The sequence below is a fragment of the Phacochoerus africanus genome, chromosome 5, assembly GCF_016906955.1.
Source record: "Phacochoerus africanus isolate WHEZ1 chromosome 5, ROS_Pafr_v1, whole genome shotgun sequence".
NCBI lineage: Eukaryota > Metazoa > Chordata > Mammalia > Artiodactyla > Suidae > Phacochoerus > Phacochoerus africanus.
Window position 1 is genome coordinate 51,429,129 of NC_062548.1, and position 20,988 is coordinate 51,450,116.

At 54.4% G+C, this 20,988-nt stretch overlaps 1 protein-coding gene across 2 annotated transcripts in view; it reads left to right on the forward strand.

Annotated features, from left to right (window-relative positions):
• Nucleotides 1-20,988, forward strand: part of EDAR (ectodysplasin A receptor) — a 67,829-nt gene that overhangs the window by 951 nt on the left and 45,890 nt on the right. The window lies entirely within an intron of this gene.

Consider the following 20,988-nt stretch of genomic DNA (forward strand, 5'->3'; position numbering starts at 1 on the left):
GACCGAGAAGGAGGTGAGGCTGAAGGAAGTGAGGGTGAGGAGGGGGCACAGGCCCCCCAGCTCTGTGGTACTGAATCCATATTTTGAGATGCTCTCCAACCCAGAGTGAAACCACAGCTAAATCAAAATATTAAAGAGGTAAAAATCCATAATGAACTAACGGAAAAGGGGGATCAATTCAAATAAGTGAACTATTTCCCACCCAATTTGGTGCCCTGAGATTCTAAGTCATCACCACTTAAAACCTTCCCCCAAGGGAGCCAGGCGAATTTTGTGACAGCACTTTTGGAAGGTAATTCTGGAAGCACATGTCTTTGAGACGAAAGGGTAAATAAAATTTCCCTGAAATGTTTGATTTTCATTTTCTGGCCACAATCCAGTTTCTAAAAGTAAACAAAGTTTTCATTCTGTGAAAGATGCGTATTTGTGCAGTGCAGAGGTGTGGGACTCACCCTCCTCCTGGGTGTCACTGTGTCCCCTGCAGCACCTGCCCTGCTCACACCTACCCTGCTCACACCAGGTCTGACCCCCACTTCCCAGGGTGCACTTCCCACACTGACTTTTAACTGGGAAGCATCTCCCTGTCAAAATTCCTTAGGTCCCAAAGACCACATGAAAGCCAGGTCACCTGAGTCTTCTTTCTGAGTCCAGGTGAATGACTTTTGTGGTTTCCAAAAAAATGAAATACATTCTCAAGGAAATGCCCAGGAGCCCAGCTTCAAAGACTCAGGTAAACCTGAAATTCAAACACAGAAGCTGTAAACAGGATGGCGCTTTGGAAACCAGCCCTGCGGTCTACCCTACCCCACCCCCAGTCCTGCCTGCACTTCTCTCAGCGGCTTTCCTCCCGCCCGGTTTCCTCAATTATCCCAGCAGACACCTGCCTGCTCTTTGCTTTGATGCTGTTTTAGGCTCTGCCTAGGCAATCCCACCCACCAATAGTATCATTAATTAACTTTCATTAAGCTCACTTAGCACATTAGATCAATTAGGAAACAAAGGCCCAGCACCCGCTTCGGAGGGACCACCCCCCACCTCATTACTGCTGTTCACCTTGAACTCACACCCAAAGGCAGGACTTTTATTCCATCTCCAAGAACCATTTCCCTAAAAAGTAAAGTGAGGGAAATGAACCCACGTCCAGGCACTCAGCTGGGCCCTTCATTTCCACCTTGCTTTACAGACTTCCCAGCTTTTCAAGTGAGGGGATCGAGAGTTAGATGGGGAAAGGGACTTGCCCACCGCCGCAGGGCTGGCGATGACTGTGACACCTGGTGCCCCGCTCGTGCCATGTTCCTTGTGGGTGGTTGGGGCAGCTGACCCCAAACCCTCTGTTCCTGCCTCTGTGGGGACAAGCAGGGGAGGTGCTGGGTCCACCCCCAGGTCTGGGGTTTTGTTGGTCCAGCTACCACGCCCTTTGCAAGTCACCCACACTGGGGTTGGTGACAGAGGGAAACCGGAGAGGAAATGTGCCCTTGCTGTCCACCTGAGTGCAGTCACCAGTGTCACTTCAGGAGGTTCAGTCTCATATGTTCTGGCAGCTAAGAGGAAATTCCTTGTGGCCCTGGGGCCAGGGAGCACCAACAGTGAGACTACACTGTGTCACTGCTCATCACTGTCTGTCCCCAGGACCCTGGGCTTCACCCAGGCAGGTAAACCACACCAGGCAGGTAACCCACACTGTGGAAGCTCAGGAGAAGCTCCACCCAGGTTTCGGAAGCAGGGTGGGTCTCGCCCTACAGCATACGAGGGGGCCTTGCTGCCTCCCCACCGTGGAGCACACTCGCTGCACCAGTGGCTGGGGTGGAGGGCTCCTTCATGTCAGAGAAAGGCCACCTGCCCTTCTGATTACACCGTGGGGGAGGGGCTGCAGGGCCTGCAAAGTACCCTGGCCACAAGCAGGCAGATCCCCTGAGGAGCTGCTCTGGGTGCAGAGTCCAGGCTTCTCTAGGCTGGGTGCCTGGAGTCCCACTGGTCAACCTCAAGGTGGACCAGGCACACACTGGGACCCCCAGAAATGCCCAGAGGCCTGGGCACATGGTTCTCACAGAACTGACTCCAGGAGGCCTTTCTCCATCTCGGGCAGGCAGTCCTTGGAAAGTGGATGGTGGTGATGAGCCCCACACAGGGAGCCACACCTGCAGCGAGAGTGGGCCACCCGGCCTGCTGAGCTGGGGCCCCTGCCATCCACAGGCAGCAGTCAGGCCGTGCTCTGCTCTCGCTGGGATGGGCCCTGCCAGCCAGTCCCTCTCCTGATGGACTCAGCAGGCGCAGTCGGGCTGCCATCACAGGAGCCTCGAGGGCCCAGTGCTGGGAAGCCGGGCTCTCTGCGGTGTTTCTAGACCCTCAGGATCAACACTGCTCAATGACACCACTGAGAGGCTGGATACAGCAACTAAAAGCGAGCCCAATTACTGAAGTAAGGTATTAGTCTCCTGAAAATAATAGGAAGAGATTTCTGCCAACAGCACCGTAATCCTGGCATAAGGCGCTTTCTCAGGATATGAAGACAGACACACAGATCTGGATTATAAATGCAAACCAAGAGGCTGTGGGTTGACAGCTCGCAGGCCAAACCTTTTCCACGAAAATGTCAGTGTTCCATATTTCCAGTTCCACATTTTTTTTTCTTTTTTTGTTTTTGTCTTCTTAGGGCTGCACCTGTGGCATATGGAAGTTCCCAGGCTAGGGGTCGAATCAGAACTCTAACTCCCAGCCTACACCACAGCCACAGCAATGCAGGATCTGAGCCGCATCTGAGACCTACACCACAACTCATGGCAACACTGGATCTTTAACCCATTGAGCAAGGCCAGGGATAGAACCTGGGTCCTCATGGACGCTGGTTGGGCTCATTACCACTGAGCCACAATGGGAACTCTCCAGTTCCACATTTCTTAAACGTCATGCCCAGGAGAGAGAAGGTAGGATTTCATGGTGGTTTTAATGTATGTTCATTCATTCACCAGATGCATCTTTTCTGAGCCTCTGTTCCATGGCAGGCACTGCCCTGGGATGTGGGAACACCATGGCACCTCGGGCAGTGGGAGATAAGCCCTTGCTTTGTGGCATTTGGCCTCTCATAAGAGAGGAGCCTCAGTCCAGAGACACGACACTCCAGTAAAGTCAGTGCCAGGAGGAAATACCCAGGTGGAATCGGAGGGGTGGGCTGAGCAGAGCCCCAGGGGACGGGGGTGGGGGGACCTGAGGCCTCCCACCCCAGCAGGAAGTGGAAGGTGGGGCGAACAGGAGGAGGTGAGAGAGGAGACCCAGGGACAGAGTGAGCAGGGCTAGAGGCCACTGAGGGCAGTGGGCAGACAAACAAAACTGTATAGTAACTCAGGGCTGTCTGTGTTGTTCTGGGACCATCGGGGCCCACAGCATGTCAGCTGGGAGAGTTTGAAACCCATTTCCCATCGCTCAGTCTGCAGATAGCCTCTTCCTGAGAGCACTAGTGTGGCTGGTGGGCAGGGGAGCTGGCGTGGCTGGTGGGTGGGAGGCAGGCAGCAGGAGCAGTTGGCCTTTCAACTCAACATCTCTGCAATTAACAGTAACAGGGGGCCCTTTCTGAGAAAAATTTTAGACTCCAACTTGAAACATGCTTACATTTTTAAGTCTCAAAATAGAAAGAAAACACAACATTCTTATAGAGTCAAACAGGGCCTTCCACCCCTTTGCAGCCCTACCAGATACTCAGCCTAGAGCCCTTCGTGCCTTGCCAGCTCCCCTCACTCCCCATGGCTCCCCAGCACTGAGAGCTAGAGATGAGCTTCCCAGCACTGGGGGAAAGATGATGTTTTGGGTGAGCTGTTGAGGAACTGACTTAGAGATGGCTTAGCACTTGTCTGGGCACGTCAGAGCTGCTTCTGTCCATTGTACTTGGCCCTTGAGGAGTTAGGAAGAACCCTGGCCGCCCGGCTCATCCAGCATGTGACTATTAGCCCCTGGGCAGTTCATTTTGTCCCCAAGTAACAGGGCCATGGAGCTGGATTGGGCAGGAGGTCAGGAAGCCCAGGGCAGTGAGAGCTGGTGGACGAGTCCTGAGGGAAGAGGGGGCATCTGGCATCTGGCCAGGCTCCAGGGGGTACCAGAGACCACGGTTTAGCTAATATTGTTTACCTGGTAGATGTGGTTTTATGGTTTAATGTTTTGATGGAGGCCTATGTTCTTGCCTTACAAATATTACCTCTGGCCTGGAAAACCCTAATCCTTAAAAAGATTGAAATGCACTTTCTTGAAGGCGCCTTGGGACTCCTAAGGTTCATCATCTTTAGGTTTAGTTCATAATAATGGCTTGAAATGGCTGTTCTGCAGACTTCCTGCCTGTAATGAAGAAAATCAGAGTGGACCCTCTGGGGCTATTTAAATGCTTCTCTCTGCAGAAAGACGGGAGTGCAAAGCACATCTGAAAAGGACACAAGATTTACGTGGTGTGGTTTTCTGCTGGTGGGCTCCTTTGTGGGATATGAACCTGCTAATAAGTGTCATTTAAGTTCAGCAGAAACCCTTTCACATTTAGAGGGACTTGCAGAGACCATCCCTGACAGGTTTGAGTGCCCAGCTGGCATCTCATCTACCCCGTGGCCTCCAGCAGGGCTGGTCCTGTCCCTGCAACCCCTGAGCTCCAAGCAATGCCTTCATGCCCTGCTGGCACTCACTGAAGCCACTTTCTCCTCATTTTATGGACAGGGGAGAGCAAGGCGAGGCTGTGGCAGTGGCTGGGGACACAGTTTTGAGTCGACTAAAAACCAAGAGACTAAACTTTCTCCGATACTGCTGCTGCGGGTTCCCATGAAAATCATCCAAACAGACCACACACAGCTCTCGACCGACCTCTGGGACTGGCCGGGAGTGGGGATGGGGGGGGTGAGAATATTACTCTGACGGCTTTCCCAGTTGTTCATCTTAAAGGCAAATATTTATTTTGCGAAGATTGCAAAACTCAGAGCAGTAGGATGCTGGGCTCTCCTTAGGGTTACAGAATCCACAGAATAGAGACACCCACCAATGTGTGTTGGGCTCCCCGAAGACCCAGCTGCTTGCCTCCCACAGCATCAACTCAACAAAGCAGGGCCCACAAAAACCAGGCCTCCGTGGGGCTGCACATCTGTCCACCTCTGCCGCCCCAGGTCTCCTCAGAAGCCTGGATAGCACCTTGGGCATCTTCCCTGTTTTCCCAAAGAGCACTTTGGGGGTCCCTGGAGGCTTTCTTGTGCTCCAAGTCTTGCTTAAGGCTTTGTGAGGGGACCTCAGAGAAACATAAAGCCTGAGCTCGGTTCCTGGCCCAGAGAATGGAAAGGAAGGAGGACCCACAGCCTCAGTCACAGAAACAAAATTTCCTCTGGGGACTGGATGCAGCAGCACCCATGCCCCACCCAGCATGCCCTGAGGATGCGGGGGTGGGGGTGGGGTCCCTGTGGCATGATCCTGGCACACAGTAGGTGCTCAGTAAATATTCATGTAAACCAGCCTTTCCTGGACACTAATTGCCTTCCAGTGCCCTCCATTTACTCTGCGTGACAATCTGTGAGCTAGGCCAACACTACTCCTTCAGGGTGTGCTATGGGGGTCAGACTTAAGTGAGGGGAACTCCTCCTGCTAAGTGGCAGCGGCCCTGCCCAACCACTTCATGCCGGGGTTTCCCACTACCCTGGACTCCTCTGGAGGTGAGGTCTGGGGTAGGGGTGGGGGGCTGCTGTAAATTACATCAAAATTTAGCTTTACAGTATAACGATTTGGGGAGGGGGTGAGATTTAGGCGGTCCAGAGCTCCCAGAGCCCCTGCCGGCAGGGCCCCAGCACCTGTGCCTGTGAAGGTCAGGGCTTGAGGAGGCTGGAGCTGGGGTGGAAGGCAAAATGTTCTCCTTCCAGAACCCAGCAGCCCCTCCCTCCCCACGGCAGTACCCAGGTTGCAGGGATACAGATGAGCCCCGAGGGATTCCCCTCCAGAAGCCGATCCTCTCCTTGGATGCTGGGCCAGCCATGTCCTGGCAGGGTTGGACCGGAGCGGGCACTGCTGTGGGAGCAGCAGAGCTTGGGAAAGGATGCTGGGCTGGGGCAGTGGGGAGGGACACAGCCTCCGTGTTCGAGGGACAGGCGCCCTGGTCCTGCTCCTCAGGCTACTCCCAGGTACCTGGGAAAGCAGAGTAGCACCGCCTCGTGGGAGGACTGTGCGGATTCCAAGCACGTTGGCTCTGTCAGCACCCATTAGCAGGGGCTGAAGTCACTAGGGCAGCAGGGCCTCTGCTTGTCAGTCCTAACTGGTTTCATGAGCCCATGTGTGTCTGAGGTGTCCGTCTTTCCCTGGAGGAGCTTGTTAACCTGTCCAAGAGGACCCCTCAGTTACAGGCAGGTACCCGAGGGGGACAGGGACCCCCACGGAGGATGGTGCCTGGTTGGCCAACCCCTCAGTGACACCCCGACCACACTCCAGCCACCCTGGCTGCCCGGCTGTACCCCCCACCAACCACAAGGGGCTGCACCTGCTGTTCCTGACGCCCAGGAGTTCTTGCAGGACCCCCGTGTGCCATCCACTCAGGTCTCTGCTACCTGTCACCATGTTACAGAAACCCTCCCGGCCCTCCTCTGCAGGAAACAGCAGCTCCCACCCCCAAACTCCCATGTAAGGCACTGCTCACGGTGTCACATAAGTGTCACTGCATGTGTGTGAGCCTACACTTGGCAGGTAATCAGTGAATCACCACAGAGGCCAAGGTGGGCACCGCCAGGAAAGGGGCTTCCTCCTGTGCCCTCGGGAGCCACCCAGGGAGATTTCAGACATGACTTTCATGAGCTCCTGGTGTCTGTCTGGAGTCAGGGAGAGGATGGAATGAGCTGAGGTTGAAGAACAACCAGGAGACAGGACCCAGCTGGGTTTCAGGTGGAGGACACAAGCAGCGAGGGACTCCAGGCCCCTGCAGGAACCCCAGCACAGATGCCCACATCACAGGGGCCCCTGGTGCAGATACCCCTGGCACACACACTCCCCGTGGGCCCATGAGGCAGGTCACGATGCCCCACTCCCGGCTCCACCACCCCATCAGGAAACACGGTCAAATGAAGAAATTCCACTCAAACGACCAGTGGTTCTCAAGGTGGAGCAGCACCTGCTCCCCAGACAGGCCTGCGCTGATAGCCATTGCCCTTACCCACTGCCCCCCACCCACTGCCCTGGATCCACAAGTCCTCTGCATCGTCAGCTCTTATCTCATGATTAATTTAACCCCAGCAGCCCGGGGTCTCGGCCTCAGCAGCCTCTCTGATGACATCCCCACCCAGGCTCCCCTTCCATCCCACCCTCCCCTTATTCCTTATTCACGTGGTTTTGGACAAACAGCTCCCCTGAACTGTGTGGTCCCTGTTGCAGGGGGTGCCCTGTAGCCTCCGTTCCTGGGGTGCATGAGTGAAATAGCTTGGGGTGAGGCCAGGACCAGGCTGGGGGATGGGCAGTGCAGCCAAGGGTAGCCTCCTGTGGCCCCAGCAAAGGAGGGCAGAGGGTCGCCCAATGCAGGTGGTAAGCCTGGCTCTGAGCCTCCCCAGATGGATGGCACATTGACCAAGGAGAGGTCTGTCCTTGGGCACCAGCTCAGAGCTTGGGAGGAGGATGAAGAAATGCTGGGGGTTGTGGGGGGGAGACTTTGTATCATTGACAGTCAGCATCTAGAAGTTTTAGGTGAATCCTGTCTCCCACGCTGAGCATTTTCCAGCTGCACTTCTCGGCTTCAGTGAGTAGTGGACCTGAACCCCCTTGGAGATGTAACGTCCGCTCCTTATAGCCTCGTGCCCTCCCCACCCAGAATTCCTCAGGGTTAATGGTTTCCTTGCAGCAAGTTTTCAAATTTTGTTCATTTGCGATTACATTATCTGCTTCCTTCAGTTCTATGTGTGGATTATTCTCCCAATGGGTTTAATATAACCGAGTTTGCAGCTGTGCTGACAAATTCACTGATGCCCTCCTGCTTTCAGATGGCTTTTTCTGTCTTTTCTCTGGCTTTATTTCAAGACCGTGTCCACGCTGAAACACTGTCTGCTGGGGGTTGCTACTGCCTCAAAACCCATTTCCTATGACTGTACTTCATCTCAGATACTAAGTTTGCTTAATATTTTAATAGTCAAAATCAATGATTTACAAAAACCGCTATTGCTATTAAAAACAAACCAACAACAGCCAGAAATGCACTTTCTATAAAACTGTCAGCCTCGGAGTTCCCTTCATGGCTCAGCAGTTAATGAATCTGACTATGAGGATGCGGGTTCGATCCCTGGCCTTGCTAGGTGGGTTAAGGATCCAGCATTGCCATGAGCTGTGGTGTAGGTTGCAAATGCAGCTAGGATACCACATTGCTATGACTGTGGTATAGGCCTCAGCTGCAGCTCTGATTTGACCCCTAGCCTGGGAACCTCCATATGCCGTGGGTACGGCCCTAAAATAGCACACACACACACACACACACACACACGCAAAAAAAAACCTGTCAGGTTCAGGGTCTGTGTGTCCCCCAAACAGGAGGGGCCAGAGGCCTGCTCACCACAGATACACTGTGAAACTCTTGAGTCTTTTAAAAAATATCAAAATCATGCAGATTAGCAAAGGTACTAGAACCTGCCAAGTTCAATCTTTTCGTGATTTTTTTAATGAGCTTCTTGTATTTAATTAGACTTAGGAAACACCTGGCCACTTAGTAAGCCAGTCATTACAGGGAACTGCAGAGATGCAAAGGCGATCTGGACTTGGGTGGTGAGTTTTACCCCTTAGGACACTGCTCCCTGCTAGATCCCTCATGCTTCTAAAAGATCCCGTGGCTCCTCTGGGGCGGATGGCCCAGTGGGCCTCCGACAGTCCCTAGGGAGTCGCCCATCCTCAGGACTGGGGGGATCTATGCACCGCAGCCCCAGGGCTACTGGATGACACAGATTCCTCTGTGAAAAAACAGGCTCCTTGAGGGTCTTAGGTGGGTCCCTACATGCTATAAGCCCTGTCTCTCCTGGGTTCATCATGCAGTGTGATGTCGCACCTTTAGTAAGTGCTCAGAAAGTGGCTGGTTTGTATGGGTGGGAGGCAGAGGAGAAGGAAGGGGTGGGAGTCTTCCCTCTGGGCAGAAGCTCTGGGGGAGCCGGAACAGCCTTCCTGGCCTCCCACAAAGGCTGGAGGCTGCCTGCTCCCAGCTCCCAGTCTTGTGTAGATTAGAGGGTCTTCCAGCAAGACAGCAGGCACTTGACAATTCGCCGAGTCCTGCAAGATACCTGATATTGTTTTCCTATTTAAAGAACCATCAGAAATGGCTCATTCTCTAAAGACCAGAGGTGAAAGGTCACCAGACCTCTGGGGGAGGCTGAGTCGGGCAGAGTCTAGGACCCACTGCTCCCCTTGGCACGAACCCTCTGGAAAATGCTAGGGCAGCTTCCTGTCCAGCACAACTGTCCCAGGCTGCGCGCTCCTCTGCAGCGGGTGTGGGCATTGGGGCCTCTGGCAGCCCCTCCCTGACCAGCACTGGAGCCGAGTGCTAACACTGCCCTCAGACAGGAACCCGGGCGGAGCAGGGACAGCTGTGTGGTGTGATAAGCATCCAGGGTGGGCCCAGGACAGACGCAGACTCCAGAGGAAAGCAAGGAAATCTGAGAAGGTCACGCAGTCTAACGCAGCAGCGCTGGCCCCTTGGACGCTCCTCACCGGAGATGCTAACCCTGGGGACCTGGGTGTGGGATGCGCGGCAGCCCTGTGCTATTCGCAGCTTTCTCATCCAGCTGAATCCGTCCTAAGCAGAGGAGTTTATTTCAGTAAATTTAGACCCAGTGCCACCCTCTACCCCTGGCACAGCGGCTCTGCCCTGGAGCTTGGGCTCCTGGACTGTCCAGAGGCTGGAGGGCCTGGGGTTCAAGCCCCGGGCCTCCCTCGGCGACCTGGGCAGGCTCCGCACTCTTGGACCCCCAGCTTCCTCCTCAGTGAACTGGGGTAACATTTGCCTTCATGGGGGCCACAGGATCTAGCACACGTGTAAGTGGCGTGCACACGTGGCACTGTGATCCCTTCTGACTGCACGGCTACCTGGTGGTTCCTGGTGTTTGGTTGCTCCCTTACTGGTCAGGAGTAGGGTGGCAGTGCTGTCACTTTACATGCCTGCCCCCTGGCATCACCCAGAATTCTGTGGGAGCAGGGGGCTAGGACTGAGGACCCAGGGAGCAGGAGAGCCGGACGGCCCCTCCATACTACAAGCAGTGAAGGGTGGTCGTGACTTGGTAACTTGCTCAGGAGCAATTTTGTGAGAAATGTGCCACTGGCCAGTCAGTCTCCAGAGGTTCCTCAGCGCCCTGCACACTCAGGCCCTCTCAAGCCTCACCTGACGAGGGTGGACAGGCCTTCTCTGCGGGACCAATCTGTTCATGTCCCCCAGGACACTCCCGCCAGCCACCTGGGGCGAGGGAGGGGCAGCGTGACCTATGCTCACACGTCCCCCCCTCTGCCTCCAGTCACGGTGCCCCCACCCCTTCAACCCACATTTCTGAGTACCTGCTGTTAGTGGGGCTCAGTCGGCCCAGGCAGAGACCCAGATCCTGTCCTAACTCGCTGGCCTCTCCCATTTCTCCCACACCCCCCACCCTCTCCCCGGTTCTCAGGAGGCTCCCGTGTGGCTGCACAAACAGGCCTCCAGTTGGATTTGGCCAGTAGAAGACCAGGGACGGAGGGCAGAGGAGGCTGGTGGGGGCAGGTCACTCCCATGGCCCCGGCACCATCTGCCTAAGGCCCAGCCCTCCTCCTTGCCCCATCAGGCTGGGGGACAGGACGTAGCAGTTCCTAGAGGCCCGACCCGCGGGCCGCACCATCTCTTACAGATGCCTATAGGCAGCATCCTTGCACCTGGTCCCAGCTCAGAGGAAAAGCAAACTCGGAGATGGGCTCGGTTCTCCGGCTGGCTGTGTAGCTCGTAGAGGGAGGTGCTATCATCTAGAAGCCGAGTCACACCTCTGAGTCCTTCTAACTCTCCACCAGAATCCTACAAGCTCAGGAAAACTGAGCCCACAGAGCCGACCACAGGTGCCATGTGTGGCTGGGGTTGCCTGGGGGGGTGGAAGAGGCTGGAATTGGCCATGTCAAGCGCCTTCTCCACCGAGTCTGCTTCTTTACCTGTAAAATGGTACTCGTATCCACTTTTCATGGGGAAAGGGCACCTCAGTGTCTAACACACAACCCACAGCCAGTCTGCCACACCATCTTCTTTATTCCTAATAAAATAGGGAATGAGTGGACAAAAGGTCTCCTGCCTCCTAGAAGCTTCTGTGAACAAAGATAAGGCTTCAAGCTTAACACTTGTCAACAGTGCAGAAAAATGTCAGGACTGAAAACATTGGGAAAAGCCATTAACCAAAGGCAGAGTTCCCACTGTGGCTCAGTGGGTTAAGAACCTGACTTGTATCCATGAGGATGTGGGTTTGTTGCCTGGCCTTGCTCAGTGGGTTAAGGATCCGGCATTGCTGTGGTGTAGATCACAGATGCAGCTTGGATCTAGTGTGACTGTGGCTGTGGTGTAGGCCTCAGCTGCAGCTCTGATTCGACCCATAGCCCCGGAATTTCCATCTGCCTCAGGTGCAGCTGTAAAAAAAACAAAAAAACAAAACGAAAACCAAAAAGACCAAAGGCCAGTGGGGCCTCAGAATGAGCCCAATGTCGAGGGCCTTCACGGATCCTGACGCTGTTCTCGCCATCTCACCATGGATAGCAGCCAAGCCAGTGGCTCTAAGATGGGCAGTTCCCAGTGTCTGGGGTCCACGTGGGGCTACGAACAGCAAGTGTTCTGTGTGCGGCCTGGGCTCCTGATGGACACTGTGAAAATACACCCTCACTTTCCTCTTCAGAGGCGCCCACCTGGGCATGCAAGTCCAGGGGCTGCTGCCTATAGGCTGGGCCGTCAGCGGTCTGCTCAATGCCCACTGCCCCGGCTCAGGCCCAAAGCCCTGGAGGCTGCATGGCAGCACCCCTCCCCCTAGCCAGCAAGGAGGACCGTCCCTGCCAGCAGGCTGTCTGCACTAAGAGCAAAGACTTGGGACCCAGGCTGCTGTGTTCTGGGCATGCCCAAAAAGTTCTACAGGATTCCAGAAGGCCAAGGGGGGCATAGTAAGAAGGGGCCACACATGCAGGGAGAGGCACCCAGATGGCAGAGCCCTCTTCCCTCACCCTCTGAGTCTCAGGTCCCTGTTCCAGGCCATTGCCTGCTGGTCATCAGCAGGTCAGCCTATGCTATTTGTTTTTCAATTTTGATGAGTTCTACCCCCAGTGCGGCCACAGCCACAGCTATGAGACACAGAGCAGGGCGAATCCACCACCTTGTTCCGACGCTGGTGTGGCAACACCTGGCCTGCAGGGCCCACGCCCCAACTCTGAACCAAGCCTCCAGCCCCTTTTGCTGGGTTGCGGCCTGGTTGGGGGCGGAGGGGGGGAACACTGGCAGCAAACCAGTGGGAAAGAGCTGAGAGAAAGGAGTGGGGACCGCAGGTGACGGTGCCTGCAGGGGCTGGTGACCACACAGCACCCTGCCCTGCGTCGCGCCGTGCTTTGATGTCATTATCTGCTGTATATCCCAAGCCTCTACAGACTGGGGTTACATATCTGTTTAGGTCGCTGCCACATGGATGGCTCACAGGGCGTGGCTGAATGCAGGTGAGACACCCAGTTGGCAACAGACAACCCCCAAACTCAGTGACTTCACACAGTCAACCGCCAACCCCCACCCAGGTTTTGAGGAGTGGCTGGGTGGGTGACTCTGGCCCAGGGTCTCAGGAGATTGCCACCTGCTGAGGGCATGACCAGCCAGGTGAGCCACAGCCCAGACAGTTCACACAGAGGTCGAGTCCTTGACTTCAGGGCTCTTGAGTGTCCACAGCAGCCGAGGGTCTGAGGGCCTGCAGGAAGCTGCAGTGCTTCCGAAAGCAGCCCACAGGCACCCATACTCACAGGGAGAGGACTTGGCTGGACCAGCCCCCATATCTGTCTTAACACTGGCTTGTCTGTCGCAGCCTCTCAACCTGCATCTGGGAAATGGGAGCCTCCTCTCAGCCCACCCCTTCCTTCATTCCATGCATCTACTAAACACTCAGCCGCTTCCTGCTGTGCATCTGGTTCCCTTCTGGACTCCTGGCCTCCTCTTGGAATGCCTGGAGCTTCCAAAAGATACTGGAGCCTGGAACCCACCCAAGAAATCTACCCAGGTCAGGAGGGTGGGGAGGCCAGGAAGCCCACTATCTGTAAAACCCTGCACTGCTGCTGGCACACAGGCAGGACTGAGGAGCATCTGGACCCTGGGCCAGCACACGAGTCACCTGGGATTTTGCTGAAAGGCGGCTTTTGTTCCTCTGGGCCTGTAATTGTGGGTCCAGATTTCACATTTCTGACAAGGTCTCAGATAATGCAGCGGGCTCCGAGCACTGTACTTTGGGTATCAAATTTCTAGAAGCTCATGGAGCCAAGAGCCGGTAAGAGAAGGGCTCAGGGTGAGCATGTCAGGGGCAACAAGGCCATGAGTGCCTGAATGTCCCCCGGGGGCCCAGACCATGTGCACAGGGCCTGAGTGGGAGCCGGACTCTGTCCCAGGCCACACAGGCCCCACACAGGCTGTTTTACTGATCAGTGGTTATTTCCACAGGGAAAGAAAAGAATTAGCAGATTTATTGCTCATCTTTGTTCAGCCTTGTAGTCTATTCCCAAGACGAAGCTTTTATTGTTTGGTGAGCCTGCGTTTATTGGAGCCATTAGTAAGTTAAAGTGCATTTTCTGAACTCACTTTAATGATGTGAATTCCAGGCTTATAGAAATTCTAGTAAAGCTTCTTTTACTGGAAGCTGCAGAAACCATTGTCCTGGTTCTTCTGGTTTCTCTGCTGGGTCCCTCTCCTGTCCCCTATGAGGGGAGGATTCAGAGAATCCCAGGCCCGCTCCCTGCCCCACTAGCTGCTCTCTCCTTAGAACTCTCCACTGAGGTGGGTGAGCGAGCCCCACGCATGTCCCCCCCAACCCCGCCCTAGCTCCCAGGCTGTCCAGGTGCCTCCTTGGGCTGTCTCACAGCCCCCACCCCCACCCCGTTCCTCCAAAGTGACATCAGGACCCGCAGATGCCCCCCTGAGCTCCTGGCACCCGTCTCCCCTCTAACCTCACCCGCCATCCCAGGTGGACATTCCTGAGGGGGTTCCTTGTCCTGGTCACAAGGTGACACCCATCCTCAAGATGGTTTTCCCAGGTTTGCACCTGAGCCCTGGAGTCAGGATCCACGTGCCAGGCTCGTGGGTCTGGGTGGGGCCTGGGGGTTTCCAGCTCAGAGTAGCCTACAATGCTAGTGCTGCCAGATGAGCCCACAATTGTCAGCCCCCCAGAATCTGGCCACGCGGTGCCCAGCCCACACAAGGCTCCTGTCCCTGAGCCAGACTCTGCCCATTGACCTTGACCCAAGCAGCTGCCCTCCTGGGGGCGTTCTCCAAGGTTGGTCCCTGTGGGTGGAGTTGAGCTGTTGTGGTGACCCCAGCAGATGCTGGTTCTCCCTGATGCCTGTGATCAGGTCCCCGCCTGGCCCCCTTCCCACTGTTCTGCTCCAAATCACAGGCTGCCCACATGGTTGTGCGGTTTTCACGTGTTTCTGTCTCTTTAGGGAGATGGTGAGGCTGGGGCTGTGGCTTTCTCATCTCTCACTCCTTTTGTATTTCTTCCCCCACTGAAAGGCTGCTGTGCACGTGTTAGGCACTTAGTAACATCTCTTCCTCAAATGACTCAGGGTGGCATTCCCCTACAGTCAAAAATGAGCCTAAGAAATAAAAGACGTAAAGAGCCATCCGCCTTCGAGAAATGCCATCCTCACAGCCTCATGAACTTGCACCCCATTCTCTCCTCCCCCAGCTGTGGCTGCCTCCTGCTCCTTAGCCATAATACCCTCGAGGCTTACAGAGCAAGAGAGCAAGAGCAGGGAAATGGGTAGTTTCAGATGATGTCTTGGAAAGACAGAATCTGACTGTCTGGACAGGTGAGAAGGGGGTTGAGGCGCAGACTCAGAGGAACGTGTCAACCTGACCTTACCTTTGTCCCAGCAGCCCTGGGGGAGGAACCCCTGGGCTTGTTTCCCGGGACGGTCCCCAGTCCCTGGAGGAGGCAGATGGTGCTCTTTACTGGTGGTGGGGGCTGAAACCACAGCTCCAGTAAACACAGTGATTTATCTAGCTCACAAATGAGGAGCATCTGAGGAACTGGATGCTTAGAGGTGTTTTTTTAAAAGGATGTTAAGATAATAAAATAGCTAAGTTCCTGGAGAACCATCAACTTCTAATCTGTGGGGTGACCTTTTTGCTGAGACCCAAACCTGTACCTTCCTGCAGCACAGCAAAGCCCAGGCCCTTCCCCTGAGCCCCCGAGGGCCTTCTTTCCCAGGTTCAGTCGTTTTTGAGCCGGGATCAAGCTTCAGCCCAGGGTGACAAGGGTGGACACAGCTGCCAGAGGCCCTGTACCAGGAGGCTAAGGCTGGAGCAGCACCCGGCAGAGATGCCTCCCACAGACCCCGCCTGGGGGTGGCCGGAGGGTCCTTACTGGCTCTTCTGCTTCAACTCCAACAAGCATGGGGGTCTTGTCCCCCCACGGCTTCTCATGGCCATGACCTCAGAGAAGAAACCTCCCCACAACTAACACGAGATGCCACAACTCCGGTTTTCAAAGTTTAAGCAACCTCTATGATTTTTGCCCCACTAGGAGAAAAATACTGTTTTTCCATCTTAATCTCCTGCTTTGTACTTTTTATCTGTGTGTGTGTATAATGTACATAACAGGACGGCACATGTATGTATGATACTTAATCTACTGGGGACATGCCCCCACGAAAAGCTTGGAGCCCCGGGCACGATCCATCCACCTCAGAGTCCACGTGTATCTGCATCACAGAATCTAATCAAAAGGCAGATTCTGATTCAGCACATTGCAGGGGGCGGGGGCGGTTGAGGTGGGGAGAGACACTGTGCTTCCAACGGTGATGCTGAGCCAGCCAGTCTGGGGCTGCACACTGGGCAGAGAACAGGCCTGGTCCTAACCTGTAGAAGGACTGACCCAGCAGCCCACCTGGAGGCAGGGAGCCCCAGGCGGGGCCGGACCTGGAGCCCAGCTGCTCCTGCATCTCAGGTCCAGGGTTCTCTAAGAAACTGGTATTTAGATAAACTCCCCAAATATGCCGTAGGGTCACTCTCCATGGCGTCAGTTTCCTGACCTGTCACTGCTGGGTTATCACAACCTTGGCTCCCCTGTGTGAATGGGACGGACTGCAGCACAGTCCCCACCTGGTCTTTGAGAAGCAGGGGACATGTCTTGAGCTCTGCACGAGGCCTGGGGCTAGGCTGGGGACCCTCCCCTCAAACCTGGACAGCAGCACAGAGCTGCCCAGGTGGCGGCAGGTGGGGTACAGGACGTGTCCTCGGTGAGCTCTGCTCAACTCTGGTGGCGGGGGGGGGTGGGGGGGGCGGTTAGTGTCTTCGCAGTTTCTCCAACCTCCTCTCCAGGAAGTCCCTGTGATTGATTGCTGACGTTGCTCCCTGAAGAGAATTTTTACCCCATGGCTCTGACATTCCTCTCTAAAAAGTTCACCTAGGAAATGCTCAACCCAAAAGAAATCTACAGTCCGGTTTTACCTGGAAGATTGTGTCATCAGAAGCTTTGCGGGAAAGGGAGAAAGAAATTGGTTTACGAAGTAAAATTGAGGCAATTAAAGGATCAAATGCACCTTAAATTTTTCTGCAGACACTTCTGCCTGCATGCCCAGCGCCTGATCCTTTTCAAGTTTTACAACCACTTTGCTTGGCAGAAAAATCAGGAAGTCACTTGCTGCAAGCACACAGGACTGCTTTTGAGCCTCTTTGATAATCAAAAGGGATGAAAAGACAATTGTGAAGAACAGAGAGCAGCCGGCCTCCCTGTCCTGCCCCTCCTGCCTGTGGGCCCTCGAACCCTGACGGGCAGCAGGCTCACCGCAGCCCAAGGGCCACCAAGTACTCAGGCTAAAGAAAATTCTACCTTTGATATGAACTTTTCCTCCTGGTTTTCTGTGCGATACATGAACCACAGCTGACTATCCCAGGACTTGATCGCAGGCACATGGGACTGGTTGCTAACTGCCTGGCCCAGGCAGAGGGTCTGATCGCTGCCCGTCTGTGGCCCCATCTGTGACCCTGCCGTCCTCTGCTCGGAGGCCAGCTTCCCCCAGGCTGCTTTCCTGGGCTTCTGTTCTGCAACCTCCCAGGCAGCTTGGGGTGGGGCACCTCACCCCACACCTGCCCGCAGGCAGAGCCGAGGCCCCGGGACAAAGCACCAGGCCAGGCACGCCTGGAGAGATGGGTGCCCAGTGGGAACTGACCGGAGACATCTGGTGTCCTGAGGTCAAAGCTCTAACCCTGCAGGACTACACGGGGCCAGGGAGACACTGGGGTCCCGGTGCCCAGAGCATGTCGCGGGATGGATCAGCCAGGGCTGGGCCCCCTTGCCCTGCTCAGCTAAAGTCAGGGAGGGCCCAGGGCCACCTCCCTCCACATGTAAAGGTCATCCGACAAAAAGTGTTCACAGCAGAGGGAATGAGAACTAGAGTAGCTAACAGAATGGACGTAGGTACATTCTTGAGTTCTTGAAATTTAACACGTGAGATGGACTTGGGGGCAGCCAAGGCCAGAAGGGGAGGACCATGCCCAGATCAGCCTAGGGGAACCCTTCCTGTGCTCCCAACAGGAACCGCTTCTACCCAGGGCAACGGCAGATGTGTCCTCATGCACGTTAGGTGACATCAGATGCGACCTCACGCACGTTAGGTGATGTCAATTGTGTCCTTGTGCACGTTAGTTGATGTCAGATGCGTGATCTTAGGGTCCCAGGTGAGAAGGGGCAGGTGTTGCTCACAGAGAAGGGGACTGGGCCTGAACTGTAGAGTCTAATTTAATTAGTGCTGATTTCAGGTTACTAGTACCTGGTTTTTCCAGTTTTCAGGAAATGCACCTTTGCCTGGGGGTGGGGGGGTGAAGGGGTGCAGAGGGAACAGGTCGGGGGAGGGCAAGTGCGGGGAGGGGCGGGGTGGGGGGTGGTGGGCTGTGAGACATGAAAGGCCCAATATTGAATTTCATCTGTGATGTGATAAACCCCGGGCCTAGCTCTCTTCCCCTGCCAACAGGCGCAGGGAGCCACCCTCCCCTGCATCAAACACCCCTTTATCATAAGCCAGTGGAAGGGCAGAGGCTCTGTCTGCGGCACCTAAGAGGCAGATGAAAGGGGCACACAGATCCTCCAAGGTAAGAGGGAAACCTGAGTCCTTCTCAGGTGTGTGTTGCTGGGCCCCTCAGGTCTTCCTTGTTTGTAATCTCTGGGACATTTGTGGTTATTAAGGGGCATAACCATGACCCTGGGCACTTGGGGGGAACCCCCCCACACATATTTTTTAACTGTGGGGAGGATATGAAATAAAGAGTAAGCTTTTAGGAATTTAGTGTAAAATAAGCAGGTTGCGTTATTGAGGATAAAGAGCTTCAGATTGTTAAAAAAAAAAAAAAATTTAAGTACTAAGCTGACCCTTGTAGTGGTTAATTAGAATGGACGGCTTATCCCTTCTTGTAAAAGTGCTACAAAGTGTGTTTGTGTCATGCTAGTGGAGTGTGGTATTGTCAGCAGTCTGGAGGCTTGAATGGAGGACTAGGTCTCAGGAGGGAGGCTGGCCATGGGTCCTCATCCCAACCCGGTGGGCCTGAGCTCACCCAACAAATAGAGTCAAATCCAGTGTTTTCTGAGCTCTCGTTTGGATTTACTTCATTGCTTTTTTTCTTCCTAGAATAGTTTTGCTCTTTGCTGTTCTTTTGCTCATAGAAACATGGTTTGTTTATTTATTTATTTATTTATTTATTTATTTATTTTGTCTTTGTGCTTTTTCTAGGGCTGCTCCTACAGCATGTGGAGGTTCCCAGGCTAGGGGTCTAATCAGAGCTGTATCCACCGGCCTGAACCACAGCCACAGCAACGAGGGATCTGAGCCGCATCTGCAACCTACACCACAGCTCACGGCAACGTCAGATCTTAACCCGCCGAGCAAGGTCAGTGATCGAACCCGCAACCTCATGGTTTCTAGTCAGATTCGTTAACCACTGAGCCAGAACGGGAACTCCAAAAAGCGGTTCTTTAAATAGGAGTCTCTTAGTTGTCAAATGATTATCCTCATTTCTGTCACTGGTTACCATGGGTTTTTTTTTTCCAAAAGTGCCCACCTTGCTGTTTAGAATATGATCTTTGAATTCCTGTACTTTTGAAAGGATGAGTGAAACGGTGGATTGCTGTTAGGGGCAGCACAGTGCGGAAGGATGTGAGTTGGGCTGGAGGTCCTGTGACCTGGGCATGTGTCAGCTGGGGAATGAATTCGTCCAGGCCAAAGAGTCCTGGACCCCTCAGAACCTGGGTTTCCGCAGAACTGAGGCTTGCTGCTCATCTCAGAGAGGGAGATTCTGGCAAGCCTAGGTCCTTCATCAGAACATTCAAGAGGTGAAGAGAGATTGAAGGCCTGTCACCACTGGCCCCACGTGTCTGCCCATTTACGTTGATTAGAGCTAATTAACATGAAAGATCAGGGCCCCATCATGCTGGTAGGTGCTGGGCTCAGCCACCTGCTCCCGGGGCTGAGGAAGGGGGAGTGGAGAGGTGGGCAGGGCCAGGCTGGATCGGGACTGGGCTGGACCTTACTGCCGCCCAGCCGACTGTTAGTTCAGAGGCCGAAGCTGTCCTTCCTTCCTCCTTCTGCCGTGTTTTTTTAGCGTGGCACCAACAGGAAGCAGGGCCCCCGCTGGCCGGCAGGGGTCGGGGCCAGGCACTGCCATGAGCCCCTCCACCTGGGGCTCACCCTGCATTGGTCCGAACACCCTGAGGAGCTGAAACAGGGCCTCACTCCTTCAGTGGACAGTTTGAGAAACAATCTCTAGAACGTCCTCTTTTAGCTGCTCCCCATCTGACAGTGGAGAATGCCTACTGTACATTTGCCAGATGAGGCCATGGGGCCACGGGGACGGGGGATCACTCCTTTCTTCCTCCCAGCTGCGTACAAATCTACATTTACCTCAAAAGGGTTCATTTCTAACAGGTTCTCCTGTGGTCCCTACAGTCTAAATCTTTTTCAAGTTAAGAACGTTTGCCCCAGGAACCCTACAACAGATTGTGTTCATAGAACTTTCAATGTCCTTTGAAAGCACATTGAATTTTTTCTCATAGCTCCTTGACTGAAGGTGCGATCGTGAAGATCTTCCTGCTAAGGTACCATGTCACTTTTGCCAGGCATTTCGAATAGGAATACAGCAAAAAACGGTAACGCACTTTCCCAGACTCTGCAGAATCTCTGTGCAGGCCCTGGTGATCTAAGTCAGGGTCACGAGGGGCCTGTGAGTGACTGGCTGACCTTGACTGGCCAGCCCAGCTGCTGCATTAGGTTCTGTGGATTGACTGGCAGGAGGCGGGTAGGATGCAGCAGCCCCCCTCCCTGTGAGGCTTCCCCACCCTAGACCATCACCAGGGGGATTGGTGGAGCATCATAACCGTTCAAGACTGAGGGTCTTCACATTTGTCTTAATTCCATGTAAGCGCTCCATCTCTTAATCAGGGTGGTGGCACAGTGGCCTTGAGACACATTGCAGTGGTGTCATGCTGGGTGGGGAAGGGTGGTGGCCTTGAGTGGAAGCTCTGGACTGAATTCCTTCCTCCCTTACTGGTGGTGTGGAGTGGACAGTGACCTGACTGTCTTAATCCCCAGTTTATCTGTAAGACACCCACCTGTTCCATACAATTTTCACAAGCAGCAACTTCGGTTAAGACATGTGAAACTTGGTGAAGAAAGTGGCTCCCTGCGGTGGGCAGGGCACTGGCAGCTTCACAAAACCCCCAGGAAAGGCAAGAGGGAAGCAGTCTGAACTTCCACACGGCCACACGGCCCCTGGCAAGTTTGTGTCCCTAGCCGATATTTCCATGGATT